This window comes from Bos mutus, chromosome 23, assembly GCF_027580195.1.
Source record: "Bos mutus isolate GX-2022 chromosome 23, NWIPB_WYAK_1.1, whole genome shotgun sequence".
Lineage (NCBI taxonomy): Eukaryota > Metazoa > Chordata > Mammalia > Artiodactyla > Bovidae > Bos > Bos mutus.
The window spans coordinates 11,985,166-12,006,125 of record NC_091639.1 but is presented as its reverse complement, the minus strand read 5'-3'; the positions used below and the strand labels follow the sequence as shown (position 1 = coordinate 12,006,125).

The window sequence follows — 20,960 nt, the reverse complement described above, 5'->3', positions numbered from 1 at the left end:
TTAGAAGACCCTATTACACCCACAGAATAAAAACTAATGGCTTAGAGTGGCATGCTCCTTGCACATCCTGGAGCTTGCACGGGAATGTGTGTATGCAAATAAGTTCTCCTTTGGCAATCTCGTAGTCACATCTCAATGACATTTGTGTTTTATAATGCAGGCTGTTCTTAATATTTAAACATCATCGTTACATATCGCTCGCAGCAGCGGGTACTTGATGGGTTATTTTTAGGCACAGCTAGTTACTTTTTCGACCGTGTTAGCTAAGCCATCTCATTTGGGTTTCTGAGGAACCCTACAGTTCCTGGAAGCCCTCGTCTTAAGCCCACCTTGTGGTTTATTTGGTGGATGAGGGTAGTTTGACACTTGAGCTTTTTTTGGAATGGAGCGTCTGCCTGAAGAAACCACCAGAGAGAAGGATGAGAAAACCCTGCACATGAACTCTTGGAAAGGGATTGCACTTTAAGGGCTAATGCTATGGCATTTAATCTCCTCTGATTGCCCTCTAACTGTGCCTGCATCAGTCAATATTTTAGCAGCTCCACAGATAAATGGGCTTGAGTGCCACCTTCTACAGAAAGCAGAGGTCGAAGGGCTCCCCTGAACCTTCCGCCTGCCTGCCTTTCTCATCTCGTAGATACCTGTCAGCGGGTGTAGGTTTTCGGTGCACTTACTCCATCCCTGATCACTCATGTAATTAGATCAGGCTGCCATGGCAACAGACAGTGTTCTCCCGTCCATTCAGGTGGGTTTGTCTGTGCCTGAACTACTCCCAAGTGTTTGATGCACAGTATTTGTGCTGCCCCAACCAGATGAGAGACTCTTTACTATTTCAGCCGCATCTTCTTTTTGTCACTTCGGATGGGAGACGCTGAATGAGGCTTCTAGCTACTCAACTTTTAAAAGGAGACCAACAAGCTGTGCTTACTGGGTGCAGTATGTAAATGCATCTCCCCAGACCGTGAAAGGAGCCTGACAGTCCTGCTTGTGAACACATCAACAAGTATTTGGTACTTGCTAGAAACCTTTCAGAGCTGAGGAGCTGAGGAAAGCAACCTTTCTCTTGCAGTTTGTCTGGTGCCTTTGGCCTTGCAGGCACTTAACCCTTTCAAGTGCAAAAGAACTCATCCTTTAGAACCCAAGCTGCCAATAGCGGGGTTTTCTAAAGGATTTATTCAGCGGAAGTAATTTATTTGAGAAGGATATCCCCGTTGTCATATTTAAAAACTTTATGGCCATCCTAATGACACACACAAAAAATGCTACTGGCAGTAGGCAGTCATTCTGAATGTATTCATTCTTAACTTGGATTTCTTGGCCAGGATCCTTACCTTGGAGGTAGTAAGTTAAAAGGTTTTTGTCTCAGGTAAGAGATGATACAGGCCTTTAGCTGGTAGACTGATAATGTTTGGTGCTTTTGCACGGTAATTTGTACTCTATTTGGGAATAAAATTTAATGAGCATTTAATAACAGCGAACAACATTCTGCTCTTTGCATTAGGTGGCCACCTTAATAAGCCTTCTATGCAAAGAAAAATAATACTGTTGGGGAAAAAAAGGAAAGTAGCTTTGGTTGCTGAAGCTCTGTGTTGTTCAGGCAATCCAAACAAGAGGGAGTATTTTAATAACTCTGATATTTGAAAGAAAAAATAATTGAGAATAATAATGTCTGGATGTCTGTGTGACCTTGCTAGTCAGTTTACAGTTTTACAACCCCATAGCTAAACTGGTAAATCCTTTTTTTTTTTTTTTAAACCTCTGGGGCCTGGATTGAGAGAGCTATTCAGTGTTCCTCACAGAGGGCTTATGAGTTTCTACCCTTTAGTGAGTCTCTGCAGTTGGTAACATGATTGCGACCTGCTCAGATCAAGTGTTGCTGTGTTTAAAGTAAGCCATTATTTCTAGGAGGTAAATAGATGGGAGAGGCAAGGATATAAAATGAAGCACAGAAGTTTAAGTTTTACACAACGCCTTGGAGGTCCTGAATTACATTTTACTATGTACAGAAAAACACTTTACTGGCAGCCAAATGTGAACGTGTATTTTTGAGTGCACAAATAAATTTGTGTTAAAATAAGTATGAAAAATGTGCTTGATTGGGAACTGTGAAAATGGGTATCTTCTCCTTCCCTTCCGGATTTCATTTTAAGAGGGTTTGATAAACAGAAGTGATATTTAATCAGACTAGGTTTCCTGGCCTCTAATTTGTCTTTTACCCTTGCAAATAGATTCAAGAATAACTCTTCAGCCATCAGACTGTACATGTAGCTGGCCTTACGTTTCAATAGGTCTAAGTCAGTTGTCTGGGGGTCCCAGGAAAGGCCAGCCTAAAGAGCTTATTAAAATATTAATAAACATGCTTCTGTGACTTCTTGTTTTGTTGTCATTACAGAGTTTGATTCACATTCCTTTTGTATAATGTGCCTTTATTTTTTTTCCATTCTGAAATGTCAAGTGGATTTTCTGTTTGCACTTACCTTGAATGACAGTTTTTGATGACTAACGCATGGTAACACCGGCTCATTTTGTTTCCTATGAGAAGTTAGTCAATAAACATGTTTTTACTAAAAGCCTAAAATTTAGCGAAGGTAGGAGTGAATGTTAATTCTTTAAACTATAGTTGTCTGCAAGTAACACATAGTTTTGATTCTGAAAAGCTTAAATACGTGCATATGTGAGATGACATAGTGCAGCAAGACAGAATATTATTTTTATGGGGAGACAGATGATTTGATTTCCATTGCTTTATATCTTTTGATATGTGCAGCTTAACTGCTTCAAAGAGCAGATTTAGTTCTGCTTATATTTCCCAGCTTATCAGAAGCAGGCTCTCCTTATTTTGTGAAAAGATCGAAAATAAGAAATCATAGAAATTCCAAAAGAGATAATAATTTCTGTTCTAAGGCGTTCCACACAGGACTGCCCTTTTTTAAAGAAAGACTTTTATAGTCCTCAATTATGCTGTTCAAATTTTAATTTAATTTAATTCAGTTTAATAAAATACACATTCAAAATTTCTTTAAGAGGTGATAAGTGTATACTCTGTGCTAGTTTTAAGAGAATATTTTCAAATGTTGGCTGAAAGAGTTGTAATTGGATCAAGGTTTTAAAAATATGTAAATGCTTAAAATTCCAGGAGTAATAAAAAGGCTTAGGTAAATAATCTTTAATGGTGGAAACAGTTTTCAGAAATCTCTTTCCTATTTCATAATTTATGTATCTTTGTCTTTATCAGTGTAGTAGTATATTTTATAATCCTTATAAATCTGAACTTTTCAGGCTAATGCACTATAAATTCATGTACTACCTATTGCCACCTCAAATGTACTAAAACATGTTTAGAACTATTAAAGACAAAAAAGCAATAAGCATTGTATCCTCTTTGACACATTTGATGGGAGCAGAACTATTTCATTGATTTTTTAAAAATATAACTTTTAATGCATCCCATTTGTGAAGTGATGAGAAAGCACCAATGATGGCAATAATGCAAGCAAAAATTGTATACTAAACCTGAATGTTACTTTTCAGAAAACTCACTGTAATGTAATCAGTTTGAGGCTTCAGGGGGCAGAGGCTCCCCTGGTGGTGGCATTTGGGTTCAGGCTAAGAGGAAGTTCTCTTTTTTCTACTTAGGTGCTCTTTAATGGATACCTTTTGAGTTATTTATCAGAAGTTTTTAGTCATCACTGTTATAGCTGCTAACCTGTAAATGCTTATGCTTCTAGCATTCAAATGCTAGAATTCTAGAATTCAAATGCTAGATATTTTTTCTATCACCGTGTATGGCATATTTTCTTTTAGTGCACCCTTAACTTTGGCCTACTCTCCCTGAAGTATTTATGTTTTCTTCTGTATCTACATTATTTGTATAGTATCTCCTCTTTACTGTCACATCAGTATTACTTAGGCCACCTTTCTATCTCCCACTATTTATAGTGTTGTGTTATGTTGCTCTGCTGTGCTTTTTAAATATTAAAAATTCCACTTCTAGTAGATATATTGTCTTAAACAGTCTATAGGCTATTTTATTGTACGTTGTCTGTATATTTTTGCAGTGAGTCCATTCTGCCTTGCTTTTATTTTTGGCTTCTTCCCTCTGATAGGACCCAGCAAGTTATGTTAACTCTTTAGTTACTCTAACTGGTGTAGCAACACAGATACTTTTGAAATAAGCAGGCATACCGACGCGAGAGTAAATTAATATTTTACAGCATTTGCATCATGTTTGACTGTTCTCTGCACTTCAGCAGAATAGGAGGAGACTGTAATTTGGACTCTATAAAATCTTATCTGCCAGGTGATAGGTAAATAGGATAGTGTGCACACACGTCGATACACAAGCCAACACTCTCAATTGTTAGCTCATAAAGCAAGCACTCTGCAAATCCGTGGTACCTGCACATTGTTTGAAAATGATGATCAAGGATTTTGAGGCTTCATTTGAGATGTTACTAGATAAAATCAAGATCACCCCCTGGCCCTTAAACCAAGTACTGTGTAAGAATAAATAGAATATTGTGAGCTTTTATTTAACTTGGCCACTATTAATGTTTGTAACTCAACAAGCTTTTTACTGGAGGGCTTGTCTTCCAAGGACTTCAGAGATGTGATAGTCTAGAAAGGCTTCCTCCTTTCTCTACACTTAACTGTTTGGGATTTCCCAGGTGGCGCTAGTGGTAAAGAACCTGCCTGCCAATGCAGGAAACCAAAGAGACGAGAGACTTGGGTTCGATCTGTTCGGAAGATCCCCTGGAGGAGGGTGTGGCAACCCACTCCAGTATTCTTGACTGGAGAATCCAATGGACAGAGGAAACTGGTGGGGTACAGTCCATAGGGTCATAAAGAGTTGGCCATGACTGAAACAACAGCACACAGACCTAACTGTTTACAGATGGGGAAACCAAGGCCTAGAGAACTTCCTTCTGCATGTCAGTCTATGGCATGCAAATGAGGCCTAAATAAATAGTTGGTGAATGGATTAGCTAGAAGTAAGAATACTTTGGCTACTATTCATTACTTTGCAAAGTGTTGGAAAGCAATCGACATTATTTTCCTTTCCAGCTGGGCTGTGCTCTTAAAAATAGTGAGTGTGTATGGATGAAAATAATCATGAGATGTGTTGCCATGTACCCAAGGCTAATTGGCTCACTTACCTGTTTACAGATTATTCACATTGGAGATCATATTCATAGCTCCAGAATAGTTTCTTTCTGACACCCAATATAATCCTGGGCCTTCTCCTTCCTACTGTTACCTGGCGTGGGCTTAGGAAACCCAAACTAAATTTAAAACCAGCCTAAGCAAATATGCAGATCAGCTCCAGTAATGAAAGGCTGAAAAAAAAAAATCAGCAATGACGAGTTTGGGGATTAGTTTATAATAACTGTGCTCCTGATTCTATTTAATGTGGACAGTTGGGAACTACCAGTATTTAAAAATATGCTTTGAATAGATAGGAAAGTATGTTAGCAGATCGAGTCCTCAACTTCTTCTGTTTCTATGCATAGGTGTTTACCTCACAAAAACTACTAGGAGCGCCAGGCTCCCTGATGGAAAGGTATATGGAAGATTGATTCCTTCTGTTTCATTCATCCATTCACGCATTCACTCATTCATCCTACAGTGGGTAATCTTTCCTTAAACATGCTCAAGGTGTTATGGCAGAATGAAAATCAAGTAGATGTACATTCAGTAATTAAATCCTTTAAAGTTCAGAGGAAACTCTAGTGAGTATATGCATACTTAAATTTTTTTTCTGCGTTTGATTCTTTTTTTCTATCCCATTAGACTGGTATGCTAACAACTGTGCTCTGTGTCATGATTGTGCCTAAAGTTGCATGTTGATAGTAAGATATGCCTCATGAAAATTAGTCTTTGGCTCAATTACTATTCAGTCCGTGCCCATTTCCACCTGATAGTCCCGTAATGACCAGCATGTGTTTATGAGGTGATTCGTTAGAATCTTAGAGAAAAGATTGACAGTAGCTGGCTCAAATGGAGAGACCAAGCTTTTAATTTGATTGAAGGGATGACCTTTTTGTGTGTTGGCCCCCCTCCGAGCCCTGTTGAATCAAACCAGATCTGCCTTTTAAGCTGGCTGGTGCCTGTGTAATTCTCATAAAACGATGCAAAATTTGATGTTCTTAAAGTTTAGATTTCCCTGCATGGTGTCTTCAGGTGGAATTATTTTTTAAAGCCATTCGTGCTGTTTCTCATTTTGGATTTCCTCTTCTGCACCCCCTTGACCACTGCAGGAGGAGCCGGCTGCAAATCACCGAGGTGTTCCATTCAAGCTGCAGATTTGTCTGTCGTCTTTGGACAGCAGTCTCTTCCTCCACGGCTGCTTTGGGGGAGTCCAACACCCATCGGGTAAGAGTTTTGCGATGCTGTCTGGTTTCTATCTGAGGATAAAGTCTGGCCTGGGAAAATCACTTACTAGTCATACTTTAGCACTTTACAGACTGTTGAAGATAATTGTCTTTGCAAACTGTACTGTGTGGGAAATGGAGAAATCGCAGAGAGGTGTTTTTTTTTTTTTAAACTTGGATTCAGGTATCCTCCTTTTTGGTTTATTTGGTTGATAACAGTCTGCCTCTGCCTTGCCGATGGTTCATTATTGTGTGCTGGGGTTGAGCCTGATCGTTTTAATTGTCACCTGTACTTGGAGCCGATGAGCAGGTTTTGCTACCAAACGGTTACCTTAAGTCACTGTCTCCATGTTTTAGGTCGTGGTCGTTGTGTGACTGTGGTGCAGGGAGATAGCTTGTTGGTTCCGTAGCAACCCATGTTGGCTGGATCTTGAATTTCTTTGTGTCAGTTTTGGATTTGACAACTTCCTGCTTTCTTCATGTACAGTAAATTTTTCTGACCTGGAGAGTCATGCAGACACAGGGTGGATGCAGGGTTGATGACTCATGGTTCTCTGTTGAAGGGAAGACTGCCTGCCTAGAATCAGGAGAGCAGGGGAAGTTAGTTCGAAGTTGGGGCAATAAGGGCTTGGGAACACTGGTATTCGCAACCAGAGGAGATTGTGAAATCGATCCCCTCTTTCTGTTTGCCTTGGGAGTAGTCCTGCTCCAAGCTGTGGAAATAGACCAGTTCAGAGGTTCTCGAGCCTGGCGGGACACCAGAATCGCCAGGAGAGGTTAAAAAAAAAAAAGAAAAAAATAGAACCGGGACTCCACCCTAGACCCACTGAATCCAAATGAACCGGAATGTTCTCTTGGAGTCACACTGATGTTCCACTGCTGTGTCGTGGGCTGGATCTGGTGGTCTCAAGGCAGCTCTTCCCAAGTCATGTTCTGTTTCTTTCCCTGATAAGATGCATCAACCACTTTTATCCAACCTTACATACAGAAATTTGGATTTTCAGCTCATGTTTAAGAGGCGAATCCTTGCTTTATCGGAATGTTCATTTTGAAACTGATTCACTAGATTTCTTTAAATAAAGAGCTTGCCCCTCGTCCCTGACACCCTGCTTCTAAGGTCCAGTTTTTTAAGTTCTATATAAATTCCGTGGTATTTAAAATAAGGATGCGGGGCTCTGGAACCAGCCTGTCTGAATTTAAGATATAGAAGTGCCACTGTAACCTTCCTGGGCCTCAGTTTCTTCATGTGTAAGATGGAGATCATATGAGAACTTCCGCTAGGGCTGCTGTGAGGTTGGAACGATGTAATATTTGTACACTGGACAGAATAGTAACCTGGTATATGGTTTATGATCCATGAACATAAGCTATCACTGTGAGCATGTGACTTGTCTTGACAGGGTGATTGTAACGTTCTTGTTTGGTGATGGTTGCTCCTTAACCATAAGTGACGAGGAGTAAGTAAATATCCCTGTACCTTGGTCTTTGGACCAACAGTGTGGACATTTGCAGCCCCGAGAGCCAAAAGGCCTTTTATTTATTTTTCTGGATTTTGTGTTAGTCTGCCTCGATTCCTGACCCAGGATCCCTGTGTGTTGTTTTTCTACTGTAGGATGAACTGCTGAGTTGCAGGCGTAAGTGAAGTTATTTGTGGTCTGAGTGAAAACTCACACACACACACACACACACACACACACCTGAATGATTGAAGTACGGTGACTCAGGAAGGGGGATCAGTAAAGTCCTACTGGGGTGCAAGGCAGGGGAGGGGGGAAGTTATCACACACGTTCTGTCCTTGTAAAATATGGAACTGGGTACTTTATATTTTATGGGCCTTGGGTTAGGGAGGTGTCTTTTAAAAGGAAATAGAATAACTCCGGAATTATGTGCAGAGGGAAGCCTCATGAGGTCTGTAAGTATCAACTCCATTGAAAGGGGTGCAGTGTCTTATTGCTAGTTTCTCTCTTAGGGGTATTATCCATTTTAGGCAGAAAGTTCTCACATTCACATTTTTGGGGAAGTAGCTTAATTGCACATGTGGTTAATACATATGCAATTTTTTTTTAATCTGCGGTGTTTAAAGAGAGTCATGTGTTAAAACAAGAATGTCTCAAGAATTTTATTATGAAAAAATCAGGCAGCAAACAGTCCTGTCTCTCAGTCAGTACGGGAAGCTTATTGAGAAGAGATCCAGGTTTCTGTAGTACCTGGTACAGTGCATGAAGGGTTGTAGGAATGTTCGTATTGTATTACTGACAAAGTAGTAGAGTCACCTTGAGTTTTAAGCAGCTGACATGTCCTAGGATCACATTTAAAGGAAGCGTATAAGTATTAGCTAAACATGATGCATAAATAATGGCCTCATTACAGTCCTCACAATTGATGGCTAAACGTGAGCAGGGAAACAGTATCATTCATGTTGTACCTTGTTATAGTCATTAGGTTTTTAAAAAAAAAACCTAGATTACAGTTATTTTAGGTTCTAGCTATTTTATCAATGTTGCTGTTGTTTACCTGCTAAGTTGTGCCCGAATCCTCGTGACCCCCATAGACTGTAGCCCACCAGGCTCCTCAGTCCATGTTATTTCCCAGGCAAGAATATTGAAGTGGGTTGCCATTTCCTTCTCCGGGGGATCTTCCCAACCCAGGGATTGAACCTGCATCTCCTGCATTGGCAGGAGGATTCTTTACCACTGAGCCACCAGGGAAGCCATATCAATATAATATAGCTATAGCAAGTTATGACTTACCTTGTTCACAGGCACTGTCTGTATAAAGAAATGATTCATTCATTTATTCAATGTGTACTTTTTTTTTTTTACTACTGCACAGAGTGAGTAAGAGCTACCAGAAGGGGGTTATATTCTTCGTGGTCAAGTAGGGGAAAGAAGACATGCTCTGAAATTACTAATACAGAGCAGGAGGGGGTGGGTTGTGCTTACTGGGGTAGGTTCTAACACAGCGGAAATTCAGAAGAATGGTGCTGAGTAGGATGATGGGGAAAACTTGGAGGAGGAAGCACCATTTGGGTTGAACTCTGGAGGCTGGTTAACATTTCTTTGGGAAGAGAAGAGAGGGCGGAAGGATGACTGTTTTGGTGGCTGGGCCCTTACAGGCAAGTAGCATGGTGTGTAATCTATCAGGCCGTTTTGGCGAAAGCCCAGGTGCTGGTGGACATCTGAGTTGCTGGAGTCCAGCAGACGCTAGAGAGTGTGGGAAGAAGATTGCTGGGAGGTCCAATCTGGAAATAAATTTGGAGGAGCCACTGGCCTAAAAGTGATCTTTGAGTCTGGGCTTTGGGTTCTTGTGCCTGGTAGGAAGTTTACCAGGCAGGCGGGAATGAGTTTTCTTTCAGCAATGAAGTCAGCCAGAGTGGAATATGTGAGGGAAGGCAAGAGGCAGTGGAGGCAGCAGAAATGGAGCGCTGGTGTGACACAGCCTGTGTATGTTTCCTGTTTAAGACCTGAGGCGAAGGGAGAGTGGGTGGAAAAATTGGGATGATGCCCAAGTGGATAATGGAGTGCGGCAAGGGGGGGTGTCTTCCCTAGATGCTCAGGTACCTTGGAAACTCAGGGCTGAGCTTCGGCTCAATGAAATTTTGTTGAAACCTTTATTCTTTAAGACTTAAAAAAAATAAAGTAGAAACTGGAGCTAATTTTAGCCAGATCTAATGTGTGTGTATGAAAATGAATGCTGCTTTTGAAATTCAACATATGCAGTATCTCTTTTCATTTAAACAAATGATCCCTCTATTTTCCTCTAAACAGTTTTATTAAGAAGATTTTCAGTGAAGCCCTGTACATGTTAACAACAATTCCAGCTTTGCCTTTGATCTTTTCCACCGTGGATTTATTCATCTCATATGATATGCGTAAATCACATTGTGCCACCTACTTGTTCGGGAGCAATTGTTCATTTGTGGTAATTCATTTACTATACTTTGATAAATCACAGTAATATGAGTGTGTTTGATAGCTTCCATGTGGACTCTTGAATGTGATGTGTGTGTGTTAGTGTGTATGTGTGTGTGTGTATGTGCTTAGTCACTCAGTCGTATCCGACTCTTTGTGGCCCCATGAACAGGAGCCCACCAGGCTCCTCTGTCCATGGGATTCCCCAGGCAAGAATCCTGGAGTGAGTTGCCATTTCCTTTTCCAATGTGCGTGAATATTCATATATATACACATTTATATATATATCAGTCAGTTCAGTTCAGTCGCTCAGTTGTGTCTGACTCTTTGGGACCCTATGGACTACAACACGCCAGGCCTCCCTGTCCATCACCAACTCCGGGAGCTTGCTCAAACGCATGTCCATCGAGTCAGTGATGCCATCCAACCATCTCATCCTCTGTTGTCCCCTTCCCCTTCTGCCTTCAGTCTTTCCCAGCATCAGGGTCTTCTCCAGTGGGTCAGTTCTTCACATCAGGTGGCCAAAATATTGGAACTTCAGCTTCAGCATCAGTCCTTCCAATGAATATTCAGGACTGATTTCCTTTTGGATTGACTGGTTGGATCTCCTTGCAGTCCAAGGGACTCTCAAGAGTCTTCTCCAACACCACAGTTCAAAAGCATCAATTCTTCGGTGCTCAGCTTTCTTTAGAGTCCAACTCTCACATCCATACGTGACTACTGGAAAAACCATAACTTTGACTAGATGGACCTTTGTTGGCAAAGTAATGTCTCTGCTTTTTAATATGCTGTCTAGGTTGGTCATAGCTTTTCTTCCAAGGAGCAAGTATCTTTTAATTTCATGGCTGCAGTCACCATCTGCAGTGATTTTGGAGCTCCCCAAAATAAAGTCTGTCACTGTTTCCATTGTTTCCCTGTCTATCTCTCATGAAGTGATGGGACCGGATGCCATGATCTTAGTTTTCTGAATGTTGAATTTTAAGTCAACTTATTCACTCTCCTCTTTCACTTTCATCAAGAGGCTCTTCAGTTCTTCTTCACTTTCTGCCATAAGGGTGGTGTCATCTGCATATCTGAGGTTATTGATATTTCTCCTGGCAATCTTGATTCCAGCTTGTGCTTTATCCAGTCCAGCATTTCTCATGATGTACTCTGCATATAAGTTAAATAAGCAGGGTGACAATATACAGCCTTGACGTACTCCTTTCCCAATTTGGAACCAGTCTGTTCCATGTCCAGTTCTAACTGTTGCTTCTTGACCTGTATAAAGATTTCTCAGGAGGCAGCTAAGGTGGTCTGGTATTCCTATCTCTTGAAGAATTTTCCACAGTTTGTTATGATCCACACAGTCAAAGGCTTTGGCATAGTCATTAAAGCAGAAATAGATGTTTTTCTGGAACTCTCTTGCTTTTTCGATGATCCAATGGATGTTGGCAATTTGTAATCTGGTTCCAGATTACGTATTTCTGGGCTTCCCTGGTGGGTCAGTTGTAAAGAATCCGCCTGCCATTGCAGGAGACCTGAGTTCGATCTTTGGGTCAGGAAGATCTCCTGGAGGAGGAAATGGCAACCCACTCCAGTATTCTTGCCAGGGAAATCCCATGGACTGAGGAGCCTGGCAGGCTACAGTCCGTGGGGTTGCAAAGAGTCATCCATGACTTATGACTAAACAACAACAACAACAAATATATTTCCGGCTGCTAGCCACAGCTTTGCAAACAATTTGGCTTCTCATTTATACTTTATAGAAAATATAGAATCAGTGAGCCTTGGCTCTAGGGAGAAAGATCCTAAGACTATATGGCTCAAAGTGAAGGAGAAGGCTGGAAATTATCAGGTTGTATTGCTGTTACAGGGGACTCAGTCTTAATATAACTAAGGAATATTTGAGGACTGTGTATTTATTTTTTAACCTGTGTTATTTCATTGGGCCTTCTGTATTCCCCTAAATGGCCCAGAATGAGGCTGTGACTTACCTAACTTTTATAAAAGATCAGAAGGTTAAGATAGGAGTGATATAACTGGAGAAAACAGCTCAGCAACTCCAGAGGGCTGCAGACGGTACTGTCTGTAAAGATTTAATAAACATCTAAGGTGTGAAGGGCGTTATGCCAGCTAGACCCTAAAGGAAATAAAGAGATGATCCATAGTCCACGCTTTCTGTGTTTTAACTCTTTTAATCTTCACTGCGGACCTTCCGGGGCAGGCACTGCTATTATCTGCATTTCACAAGTGAGGAAACTGAAGCACAGAGTGGTTAAGTCGCTTGCCCAAGACTGCCCAGCTGTCAAGCGGTGGAGTCATGCTGGGACCCCAGCCTGTATTTGTTGCTGCCAGGCACTGTCTCTCAAGCCCCCAGCCCCGTCTGTAAGAAGGCAGGGTAATGCCCAGGAGTAGCATTTAAAGACCCATGGCAGAAGTGTGGCAGGCTCTCAGAGGTCGGGATCAGGGGAGGTTCACGGGCCATGAGCCCTCCTTTTCCAGGCTTGCCTGTCTGTCCAGGGTCACCTACAAGCTGTTTCCCATTCTTTCAGTCTTTGTCTTACCTCCCTGAGATTCCTACGCACTTTCAATAATTATTAATGGAAGAAAATGATGACCATGGCATATGCTTATCTGTGTTTCAGAGGATTGGCTTAAGTTGGGCTCCAAATGTTTGGCGTCCAGAGTCCCAGCAAGGTGGTGAACTTTTGACTCTCAAAAAGAGCTTCACTGGGTCCACGCTCCGCTTGCCAGATTTGGCCGATTGGAACTATTTTTGTCTCCAGTTTGATAGATGGGGGGTGGCACCTAATCCAACTCTTAAGAACAAAGCATGCAGTGAAGGGAGGTGACTCCTGCGTCAGGGATCCACTGGGAGGCGAGTGCTGGGTCCCCTCCTGTCCCTGCCCCTCCCTGTCTCACCTCCACTGGACCAGAGATGAGTCCTCACTGACTCATGTCAACAGGATAGAGAAGCAAGATCATTTTTCTCTCTTAGCCTGTGCAGGGAAAACAGAGAGCTTGTCTTTCTTACACTGAAGGAAAATTACCAACGTGGTGATCGTTTTGTAACATGTAGAAATATCGAATCACTCTCTCATGCCCTTGGATCTAACGGAGTGTTGTAGGTCAATTATACTTCCATAAAGGAAAGAAAATTACCATGGATTTTCTTTTTTTTTTAAAGTGTCTTCAGAGCCCAGTCTTGCTTTGTAGACACTCAGAACAGAAGGATTTGGGATTTACTCTTTGTGCGTGAGGCTGGCAACCCCAGCCTACAGCCCAGCTGTAATCATATGTGATGCATTTTATTTACAGATTAGGAAGCTCTGACTCTGACATATGACTAACGGGGAAGCTCCTCCCTTACAACAGTTGTATGTCATCTGCTTCAGAGAACTAATTGCTTGGCAATTCCCCTTTGGTAATTCCCTCTTTATTTTCTGATGAGTTACTTAACAGTGACGGGCTTGTTGAGCGGAGCGTAGAGTTTAATGTGTGCTCCAGAAACTCCACTGTAGGCCTGGGGGATATGTTTTTCGAATTCTGTTTAGCTTTACTGAAGGAACACTGAAACCATTCTATGGCCTGTTAATATTTCACTCAATACGAGGTTAAGTGTTGAGCGCTGTGCGATTTTCCAAAAGAAATCAAAACCAGGCTTCTTTTTTTCTTTTCTTTTTCAGCGTACCCCTGTGCATTTGAAAATTATTTAAAAAGGAATTTAATAGTTATAGAATGTTTAATGCTTTTTTTTCCCCCCCAAAAGATTTCACATGGAGTGGCTTTCCAGGACTCTGTGGCATGAATGGGGTGTGGTGGAAAGCTGTTAGACCGGTTTTGGGGAGACCGAGAGTTTCTTTTTAACTGCCCTGCTGCAAGGTGAGCTGGACCAGCCACCCACCTTTCTGGGCCTCAGTTTCTCCAATTACAGTAAAGCAAGTGGGTGAAAGAAATAAGCACTCAGGCCCCTTCTGTCTCTCACAAGGCACAGTTCCATGAACAGACTTGATTGTCATTCTTCCTCTTGGTTCCATGCCTCCTCCCCCCACCAGACCTTTGCTCTGTCAAACATCATTTGCTGTTGTTTGACTTTGTTCCGTTTCGTCTTTAATTAGAATTTACATTTTCGGCTATTATTGTGTCACTGTTTATAAAGTAAGTCAGAAGGGGTGCCTAAAATCATCCATCACCCCATCTCTATTAGTTTTATACCTTACTGCTTCTTCAGCTTCTTTTCCCTCTTCTTGCTACCGTACCCCAAACAACATCCTTTTCTGGAGTGGCTGTGTTATCGCTGGAAGGAATCTTTCTGCTAATTATGGATAATTTCTTTGCAAGGAGAGCGAAGAATCTCTTCTCTGCAATAGCGTCAAGGGTCACATTTGGCTTTTAATTTGCAAGTAGAAATCATTTTTGGGTGCCGTTTGGCTTTTACCTGCAGGTGCAGAGTTGAGGCTGGAGGTAATTTCTTTTCTCTTCTGCATCAACTTTCCCAATTGGTGTGCACAGACCATTACCTTGTCTTATTGGTTAATCTGTAAGCAGTTGGTACTGATGTCTCCTGATTCATGGAATGGTTTTTCTAGGCAGCCAGTGCAAGTAGAAGAGGTGACATTTAAGAGTCTTCTTGTTTTGTTGTCTTATTTGTTTTCACAGGGAGGGAGGAAGGAAGGGAAGAGGCAGGATGTGGAATGGTAAGAAGTGAAGGCTTTGAAGACAGGGAGATTGAGGTCTGAATTCTGGCTCCAGCTGCTTAGATGTGTGTCCCAGGCCACATTTCTTAAGTCTGTGATCTTCAGTTGTAAAGTGGGGATGATGACATCTATCCCACAGGATTGTTGGAAGAATCAAATGGATGTTCACTTTTCATAAGTCTGTGATTCTCGGTTTTCTCATCTGTAAAGTGGGGATGATGACAACATCTTTCTCACAGGATTGTTGGAAGAATCAAATGGATGTTCACTTTATATTGCATGGTGGCTCAGTGGTAAAGAATTCACCTGCAGGAGACACGGGTTTGAACCCTGATTCGAGAAGATCCCCTGGAGAAGGAAATGGCAACCCACTCCAGTATTCTTGCCTGCGAAATCCTATGGACAGAGGAGCCTGGCGAGCTAGTCCCTGGGGTCGCGGAGTCAGATACGACTTAGCGACTGAACAACAACAAAGCCTATCAATATGTAATTTTATAAAAAGAAAGAGGGGGGAGGTATGGAATTTAAGGGCCGTAAAAAAAAGCAAAGGAAAGAGTTGTGTCTTTGGAGGGTGGGTACTAAGGGTAGGAGGGTCTCTTCAGCCCTTTGTGGCCAGGTTTAAATCCTACATGGACCACTGAGACTTGAGAGGATGTAGACAGCCTTCCATGATCTGCGTGTGATGTTCTCTAGAAGGTCAATTTGCTCCATCGAAGAGGGAGTTCAGAGACACTGATGTATAGAACAGTCTTATGGACTCTGTGGGAGAGGGAGAGGGTGGGAAGATTTGGGAGAATGACATTGAAACATGTAAAATACCATGTAAGAAACGAGTTGCCAGTCCAGGTTCGATGCACGATACTGGATGCTTGGGGCTAGTGCACTGGGACGACCCAGAAGGATGGTATGGGGAGGGAGGAAGGAGGAGGGTTCAGAATGGGGAACACATGTATACCTGTGGCGGATTCATTTTGGTATTTGGCAAAATTAATACAATTATGTAAAGTTTAAAAATAAAATAAAATTAAAAAAAAAAAAAGCTGTGGTACATATACACAATGGAGTATTACTCAGCCATTAAAAAGAATACATTTGAATCAGTTCTAATGAGGTGGATGAAACTGGAGCCTGAGAGTGAAGTAAGCCAGAAAGAAAAACACCAATACAGTATACTAATGCATATATATGGAATTTAGAAAGATGGTAACAATAACCCTGTATATGAGACAGCAAAAGAGACACTGATGTATAGAACAGTCTTTTGGACTCTGTGGGAGAGGGAGAGGGTGAGATGATTTGGGAGAATGGCATTGAAATATGTATAATATCATATATGAAACGAGTTGCCAGTCCAGGTTGGATGCACGATACTGGATGCTTGGGGCTGGTGCACTGGGATGACTCAGAGGGATGGTATGGGGAGGGAGGAGGGAGGAGGGTTCAGGATGGGGAACATGTGTATGCCTGTGGCGGATTCATTTCGATATATCGCAGAACCAATACAATATGTAAAGTTTAAAAATAAAATAAAATTTAAAAAAATTAAAAAAAAAAAGAAGAAGAGGGAGTTCACTGCTATAGAATGGATAGAAATATTACATTTTAAACGTCTGTTGCCTATACTTTACGACAGTAAGAGGAAACCAATAAAAGCAAAAGTCCCCTTTGACTCTGCCATCCCAGTCCATCAATCATAATTGCTGTTAGGCATTGTCTTTTAGTCTTGACAATTTAACATATATCTTTTTTCACTTTTGCTTTTTCTGTTTAGTGTGAGCATTCCAATTTACAACTTCGACTGTGCAGTTATCCTTTGCAAGGATACTACCAAGTTGTTTTCTTTTAATTTCAGTTTTGTATTATTTGTGGACGTTGGAGTTGCTTCTGATTGTTTACTGTTAGAAAACTGCAGTGAATACCTCTATACGCTTAAGTATTTTCTTCGGATTACAGTCACATCAGAAGACTTCATTCCTTGATAGAGGGGCCCTTGCTCTGAATTACTTTCTAAAAGACAATATTTGCATTGTTACTGATGATATATGATTGTCTTGCTTCCACCTGATTAATGGTGAGACTTACTCTTTTTGGCTAATTTAATGGCCTCCTTGGCTTTAAAATATGCATTCCTTTGATCTCTCTCAGTCATAGAACATTTCCATATGTGTTTATTTACTGATTTTCTTTTACACAATTAGCAATGAGTCTTGATATTTTCTCATCTGTGTCTCTGAGTTCTTTGTGTGTTCTGGATATTGATCTTTTTTAAAGTCATATGTACTGCAGCTGTTTCTCCAGTCTGATTTCCTTTTATTTGGATTCTCTGACTTTGTGTTGTAAGAAAATTCAAGTTTTTTGTAGGATGTCTCTCTTTTCTTCTGTGATTGTGCCCAGGGCCAACCTGGAAGGACAAAGAGGGGTGACCCCAGGTCACATTCTGCACCAGGCTGGTCAGCGACTTGGCTTGGATAAGTTCTCCTTCTCATCTGCCCACTTCACCCCTTGGGAACCGCTCCACGTTGAAACCTTGCGTGTGTGCTAAGTGGCTTCTGTTGTGTCTGACTCTGTGTGACCCCATGGACTGCAGCCCACCAGGCTCCTCTGTCCATGGGATTACCAGGCAATAGTACTGGAGTGGGGTGCCAGGCCCTCCTGCTGGGGATCTTCCCGACTCAGGGATTGAACCGGTGTCTCATGCCTCCTGCATTGGCAGGTGGGGTCTTTTCCACTGGCGCCACCTAGTGCTTTTCCATTGCTCAGGGCCCTTTCTACTTTCCCACCTACTTCTCACTCCTTGACCTTGATTCATCCTGGGTCAGTTTTCTAGTCAGGGGTCCCTAACCTCCAGCCACGGACCAAGTCCCAGTCATTGCTGGTTAGGAACCGGGCCGCCCAGCTTGAGGTGAGTGTCGGGCGGGTGGGCGGGCAGGCTATGGAAGCTTCATCTGTGTTTATAGCCGCTCCCCATCGCTCGCATTACGGCCTGAGCTCTCCCTCCTGCTCAGTGAACTCAATAAATGTGGTGCGCTTGAGTAATCCCTAAACCATGCCTCCTCTCCTCCCGTGTGGAAACGTTGTCTTCCACAAAACCGGTTCCTGGTGCCTAAAAGGGGACACGGCTCTTCTAGGTGTCTCGTCTCCTCTGCCTGCCGTTGGGGCTCTCCGCCCTCTGTGGCTGACCCTCTTTCTCTCGGGGAACTTGGGGGCCGTGCAGGAGGCCTGGCAGCCGCCCTCACGTGGGCCTGGAGCCATCAGTCTGGATTTTCAGGCCCGGCCGAGGTTGACCCCTTCTCCAGGGCTCCCCACACCTTCTGCTCCCTTGGTCCTAAAGGCCTCCCGCGGGTTTGACATTCCTCACCCTGCCCGGCCTCCCTGCCATTGCAGCTCTTCCCTGGAGAGAGCTCTTCGGGCAGGAGATTGGGAGCAGTTTCCTGGGTCTGGAGCTCTGAGGGCATCTGGCCTCCAGGCCTGCACTGGGCCCAGTGGCCCTGCTGACCTACAGTGGTCTGCTGCTGCTGCTGCTAAGTCGCTTCAGTCGTGTCCGACTCTGTGCAACCCCATAGACGGCAGCCCACTAGGCTCTGCTGTCCCTGGGATTCTCCAGGCAAGAACACTGGAGTGGGTTGCCATTTCCTTCTCCAGTGCATGAAAGTGAAAAGTGAAAACTGAAAGTGAAGTCGCTCAGTCGTGTCCGACTCTTCGAGACCCCATGGTCTGGGATGTGCTAAATCCCTCCTCAGTGGTATTCCTCTCTGAGGCCGAAGTGGACATTTCCTCTTCTTAGACATCTGTTTGCATCTCTGTTGTCCGTCTGCCTCTCCTTGGTTTTTCATTGAACTTCTGAATACTTAACTTCGTCCTGCAAGTTTAGCCCTGTCCCTCGTCTATTGCCCCTTATTCGCTTCAGTCATTTAGTTTTCTCCTTCCAAGTACCTTGTCCTTTCTTATTGTGTTACAGCATTTAGCCACGCTCTTCCCCTTCCCTACCTGCCTCTATCTAGGGGGCTCACTCTGGCCCATTCTTAGAGTCTGGGTTTGGAGTCCTTTCCTCCCAGGACTGGTTTTGTGTTGCCTGTCAGGCCCCCTGCTCTTCTGCTTTTGAAACATTCCACATCTCTTTTCCCAGCGTGGAGACACCAGGGACCTTTGTCTTTCCCCCCCATTCTTGGCAGTTGGCACCCAGTAGGGCTGCAATAAATGTTAAGCATTTCCTCTACAATGTGGGTTTTCAGGATACAAACTGGATGTGATTTCATCTATTTATACAGACCATGACTTAAAGGATTGTGGTCTGGAACCAGCCTGGGGCCTCATGGACCTAAGTGGTGGAAAAAGCCGTGGTGTCTTTGGGTTTGAATACTGTTTTGGTTTGAATACCGTTGTTTGTGCATCAAACAATTGGTGATAAAGGTGAGCAAAATTTGTAAGAAAGCTATGCTCAGATGAAAGAAAAGCCCAGTGATGAATTTTCTAGAATGAAAGTAATAAACTAGAATGCTGGATTTGCTTAGGGATATCTCAGTTTTGTAATACTACACTTATAGCCATGCCAAACACTATTATTATTGAACATCAGTGCAGGGCAAAAATTACTTTTGTTTTTGAATGTCTAAAACTGTCTTTCTCTGTAATGAAAATATTTTCCTGTTGGATTTTGATTATATGAGAGGATTCTTAGGAATACCGCCGTCCTGTGGGATGAATGAGCAGATTCGAGGTTTACCTCCTTAACATCTGTTCTTCGCTTCGATCAGTCTCCCTACGCGCGTGCTCCTGTGACCCGGCTCTCCAATTCAGGTGAAAGCTCTTGATAGGATAATTTCCCCAGGGAGATCATTTTATCTGGAAGAGAGTAGTTCTGGAGGCTTAAGCGAGATGGGTCAAGTGGAAGTAAAGCACCCCATGGATGGGGAGCCCTAAACCCCTCCGGCTTTGACCCGCTCAGGAGGAAGGGGGCTGGTGGGGTGGGCCAGCCGCTGGCCGTGGTGTTCCCTGCCCCTGTGAGTGCGCACCTCCTCTGTCTTGTCTTGTGAGTTTGTCTAGAAGTTGCCCTGCTGCTGGTGGGTGAAAATGCCTCTTCCAGGTAGAGGATGTCCACTGGCGATCACTGATGTGAAGGTGTGTGTGCGTCCGACGGAGGTTCTGTAGGGAGTCTGTCATTAGAAACCGCGGCCCAGGGCCCTTTGTCCACCACAGCGCCCCAAAGCCCTTTCTACCTTGCTCTGTTCGGGCAGGTTCTCAGAGGGGGGCAGAAAGACTGCTGGGTGCATTTAGAATATTCTTCCCTTTGTCAGGGCTCCATTCCCGATTCACCTCTGGAGCTGCCTCTGTGGCCGTCACCCACACCATTGAGAAGTGTGACCCCAAGTTGTGGCTTTTGTGGGGAGACAGTCTTTCTATAGGGAGCTGAGAAAAGAATGTTTCCTTTCGGCGGCTGCCTCTGCTGCTTGATCCGACATTTCTCATAAGATTAGCATGTTGGTTTTTTTTTTTTTTTTTTCTTTTATAAGTGGCCCTAGGCCCCTAAGACCAGTTATCTATTGTTTGTTGACAGGAAAAAAGATGATGTAGTTATTTATTTAAAAATCTCCATCCATAAAACTTGGCTTTCTATTGCATTTGAAGGAAATATAGTGATAGCATCTAAGATCAAATTTTGTGTTTTATTTTGGCTTTCCTGTTCTGTTGAAGCCTCTGTAACCCTTTAGACCTCTGTCTCCTCTTCAGAAGGAACAGGTTATTATTATTTTTTTTTCCATCCCAGAGTCATCCGAATGAACAAGACTATTTTAATGATCCTTGTAAACAGATCCAAAAAAAGAGGAAAAACTGTTTCCCCGCCCTCCCCACCCCCGTCACCCCAGCAAGCTTTTGATCCATTTTGGTCATCCTAGAGATTAGAACGGGCCAATGTGAGTAAGAAACAATCTGAAATGAAGAAAAATATTTTTGAGTGTGTCCTTGAAACACAAGCCTTACCAGGAGTAGATGAGCCTTC

The 20,960-nt window shown here is 42.8% G+C and overlaps 1 protein-coding gene across 1 annotated transcript in view; it reads left to right on the top strand.

Annotated features, from left to right (window-relative positions):
- ATXN1 (ataxin 1) overlaps nt 1-20,960 on the top strand; it is a 413,977-nt gene that overhangs the window by 2,080 nt on the left and 390,937 nt on the right. The window contains 1 exon segment of the mRNA XM_070360780.1: nt 6,258-6,372. The gene's annotated coding sequence lies outside the window, so the exon portion shown is untranslated.